Source organism: Octopus bimaculoides, chromosome 12 (assembly GCF_001194135.2).
Source record: "Octopus bimaculoides isolate UCB-OBI-ISO-001 chromosome 12, ASM119413v2, whole genome shotgun sequence".
Taxonomy (NCBI): domain Eukaryota; kingdom Metazoa; phylum Mollusca; class Cephalopoda; order Octopoda; family Octopodidae; genus Octopus; species Octopus bimaculoides.
In genome coordinates, this window is record NC_068992.1 from 3,779,042 (window position 1) to 3,784,214 (window position 5,173).

At 34.1% G+C, this 5,173-nt stretch overlaps 1 long non-coding RNA gene across 1 annotated transcript in view; it reads left to right on the forward strand.

The window, feature by feature from the left end:
• Positions 1–385: 385 nt before the first annotated feature.
• LOC128249184 (uncharacterized) overlaps positions 386–5,173 on the forward strand; it is an 11,502-nt gene continuing 6,714 nt past the window's right edge. The window contains exons 1-2 of the long non-coding RNA XR_008265280.1: positions 386–1,044; positions 4,469–4,804. This is a non-coding gene — a long non-coding RNA (uncharacterized LOC128249184). The remainder of the gene's footprint in view (positions 1,045–4,468; positions 4,805–5,173) is intronic.

The window sequence follows — 5,173 nt, forward strand, 5'->3', positions numbered from 1 at the left end:
TTTTTCAGGCTGACAAGAATTGTTTCAGGAACATTAATATCTACGATTTAAGCATTTTATTCACAGGCAAAAATGAAAAAAGCCATCAGACTCAATAAGGAAATTTATTCATAAGAAATATTAGACACGGGAGAAAATGGCGCTGAAGTTAAAAGACAGGGAACAATAAGAGATATATTCGAAGGAATAAAACACTAGAGAATCAAGGAAACAGTTTTCGGTAGAGAGATAATCCTGGTAATGTGTGTAATGTTTACATACATACATACATGCATGCATCCATACATACATGTATACATACATTCATACATACATGCATACATACATGCATGCATACATAAAAGCATACATACCTGCATGCATATATACATACCTACTATATATATATATATATATATGTATGTATGTATGCATGTATGTATGAATGTATGTTTACATGTATTGTATATTTGAAGAATAGATGAAGGATTAAAATTAATCGGAGGACATGCTAAGTATGTCTATCTGCTGGAAATAACAGTCAAAACTCTTATTTAAATCGCCAAAATTCACTGATGATAACTACAGAAATCAACCATCCGAAGGCAAACGGGCTAAGACAATCTCCCAACGTACATACAAGTATATCGAACACACACACACACACACACACACACACACACACACACACACACACACACACACATATATATATATATATATATATATAACGGCTCTAGTATAACTCCTTCACAATCAGTTTAGAAACTTTTCATCCCACTCTCGTGCATTAATTCGTAGGTAATTAGTTAATGAAACAAGCTCTACACCGTCTTGACGCCTGGGTGTGTTTTTATTCGGGTTCTCAATGCGAAAGGGTGTAAAATTGCCCAGTAGGGAATGGTTCAGATCTTTTGCTATGTCATTTTTGCTGAGTAAGAACAGAACGGATAGCGTCATAATACGAAACAGTGTGTATGAGCTGAAAAGATCGTTAACGATTACCTGCGACTAATTGATTACCCGGAAAAATTTGAATAGCTGACAACAGAATCACATCTAGATGTAAGTATATTACATTTATATACTATATTTATATATATGTATACTACATATATACCCAAACACGCACAGACACAGATATACACACACACATATATGCTCAAACGCATATGTACAACAAATTTACGTGCGCACGAACACAAATATATACACATACGTACATAGACACACACACAAGCATACGCACACACACGTGTATATATAGATTAAAATGTATTTGATTTATGTCTACACGCATCACATTGGCCCAGCCATCTTTCGAAGAAGCAGTAATGCACGCCGTCCACACTGCGTCGTGAAGAGTAGTATATGAAGTTCTATAAACAGAGATGACGGATAAACAAACTATTGTTGGAAACAGAGAGAGGGAGAAAGAGAGAGAGAAGGGGAAAGAGAGAAAGAGAGAGAAAGAGATAAATGCATATGTGGGCATAGGACGTCACGAAACATGTACAACAAAAAATACGAAGTACATGGAATATGAGCTATTTTCTTCGAACAACGAAAGGGACAAATGGAAAACAAGACAAACAACATAAAGAACGACCCTTCATCAGTTGTTGCCTGTTTTTCTACTCTTGTATTTCGAGCATAGATAGATAGATAGATAGACACACAGATACATACATACATACATACATACATACATACATACATAATACTTACATACATACATACATACATGCATACATACATTCATACATACATATATTGTTTCTCTGTTTCAATCAAATCTCAGCGATGTTGTCATAGAACAATATGATCGCTAAGCATCAATCACACTTCACTCCCCAAGTTTAGTAGAAATAATTGGATAACAGAATCCTATCTTCTTTCCTACTTCTTAAGGAAAATAAGTGTCATTAGATTATCTTAGAGGTTTAAGAGATACTATGGATTAATATATGGATTGGAATCCCCACCCAGGCGCACATTGAGATAACATTGGAGTTTCTAGGGAATGTACTTTTAGGATTCACAAAACATCTAAGTTAAGAGATCGTGAGAGAGTATTTCTTTTGTTCTATTTCTGTGACTCGATACAGAATATTTCAAGCTACTCCTTTGATTATCTTACCACAAAAGGAGATAATTGAAACGAAGAAGATTCAAAGATCGATCAACAAATAAATAAACAAATATATAAAATAATATGAATATATGAAATCAGATAAAATGAAATATATAAAATAAAATAAAAATCAATGATGTAGTGTTTGAACTATTCGAATCTCTGCAAGATAATGTGATTCTTTTGTATTCAAATAGAGACGGAAGCGATTTATAATCTAGAAAACTAGGACTGGCCAGGGCTTGACCTCTTTCCAAATCGAAATTTTAACCATGCTGACATAAGCTGGAATAATTATTTTGCCTCGAGAGAAAATGATTAAACGACTCAATAAAAGAGTGTCGAGTCTCTGTTCTTCCTTAACTTCTTCTGATGGTCAAAGAGAAGTATGATGCGGTGTGTGTAGGGGATGCTTAATAGTACATTTAACATTTGCTTACTAACACATATATTATAAGCCTACTTAAATATATATATATATATGTGTGTGTATATATATATATATATATATATATATATATGGATATATATGGGTATGTATATATGCATGTATGTATGTACGTGTGTATGTATAGATATATATATGTGTATATATTGTATACACATACGTACATATAAATGTGTTTGTGAGTGTACGCATATACATATATATATATATATATATATATATATATATATATATATATATGTGTGTGTGTGTGTGTGTGTGTGTGTGTGTGTGTGTGTGTGTGTGTGTGTGTGTCTATATATATAAATTTATTTTATGGTTTATTATTGCTTATATTTTGAATTACATTTATATGGAGGTATCAAAATCTTTTAAGTGCTTAGGACTTCAATGGGTCTTAATCCGGCCATGGTCAGCACGATTGGATTCCAATGACTGACAGGTAAAAGATAAAAGATAGAAGATACGTAGTTAAACCGAAATTGGAGAGAAGCAAATAGATTGTTCGATATATATGTGAAAGAGCTAGGCATATGTTTACTCAAAAGTAACTTGCTTAATTATTAATCAAAAACACGCATAAGAGAAATAACCCAGGAGGACTAATTACACAATAAATCGGATAATCAAGTTAAAGGGTTGATGTACAGAAAGACGTGGGTAATAAATTTTTAATTTGTTCAAATTAAAAGTTTTTAGGCTGGAAACAATAAATTAAGAATTATTTCATAGGGCATTCAGTACACCACTCATTAATTTAATTACCTTAATTTTATGCCATTAAACTTTACGATTTATGTCCCTTAGAACTTTATTTTTAATTATGCAAATTACCCTTGGCCTAAAATATACATAAGAATATGCATACATAGGTAAAATCAATTATTGATTATAAATACATGTTCTGCATAATGTAAATGGAGGATAGAGTATCCTATTTGTAAACACTCTGCACATATGTAACGCACAAATCATTAAACCTCCCCCACCTTGCAGAAGAGAGATTAAGACTATTCTTAACATATTTACCCAGTGTTAATCGATTAAAGAGCGCAGCAACGAGGAAAACTTCTACTACTGACATTATATTATACGCTACATTATATATATATCGGCCAGCTATGATCTTTCTTTCTTGGCCTAACTGCCGACCATCAACAGGTCTTGGGTCCATCTCCCATGTTCCTGCCTTTAGGCTTTCCCTTCATACACGCCAGCTCAATTTGAATCGTTCTCAGTCGAAAGATGCCTGTTGTTATTTCTTGTTGTTTGTATTCGTAATTGCGTACCGTGTTCTCCGTTTTGTGCATGTTTGATTTTTTTCGTCTTTGTTGCCGTAATCATTCGCTAGCTTTCTTACAAAGGGGTCTAATGCTCTTAGCTTAGACTTTTCTGGGGGCAGCCAGATCAAACCATCTCAACTGTAAATGTTCGAAATGGTCGTGAGGTCTCAGACATGACTGATGAAAGAAAGCCAAGAACGACCCGTTATCTTTGCCTGTCCTTCTAATTGTTGTTTCTCTTGTCCGCCTTTTTTATAAATATGCCTGCTCAAGTATCATAAAAGCATCAAACTATTAGTAGCTCTTTCGGTTGTGTATTTAAATTGATATATGTGTGTGTGTGTGTATGTGTTTAGTATATATATATATATATATATATATATATATATCCATATATTATTATTATTTGAAACAGTTTCAATCGGTCTCATGCAAATTAATGATTCGTAAGCTTTTTATAGAAACACACACACACAGACACACACACACACACACACACACACACACACACACACAGACACACACATACACACACAATCTGTTTTGTGTGAATGAATTCTCTTACCGTAAACTTTCATTCATTCGTGTTTTATGGTTTGTCATTTTTTTTATCGTTGCTGGAAGAAAAAAAAAAACCCTCACTAAATGACAGCAACAAATAAAAAGAAACAGCATCAGCCTCACCTACATACCAGCACCAGCACCAACACCAACGCCGACTACTCGCCGCACTAGGCCTCACTACATTACACCAAAGGTTTATCGCACCAATCCCTTGTGACCCGATCAATTTCACCCGATCACCTGCTTGTTCGTCTCACATAAAACATCACGATTGAATGGAATGTCAACCCGATTGGATTCATTCATTTTTACGATGAATGACGGGTGGCGGGTTCCTACCTGCTCCTTGTTCATTTCCTCGATGATGACGTCGACAGAGGAGTAGCCGTTGGACAGGTAAGCAACAATAGTAGTACTACTACTGCTACGACTACTACTTTTAGCAGTAATGGTAATAGTAGTTAGTAATGGGGTGGTGGGGGTTATAGATGAGACACGTAAGGTAAAGCAGTAGTTACAAATATATATATATAATGTATATGTGTAACGTATATACATTTTCTAAAAATATTCTATTGTTATTCACTTACTAAGCAATTTCACATCATTAAGGCTTTCATGCACTCCTTCTTTCTTTCTTACTGCCGCCCCCCACCCCTCTGCAATCACATTCACACATTGTCTAATGTACACGCCTACACTAATACATATTTCTAAGTGCAAAATCTGAACGTTATATATATATATATATATATATATATATAT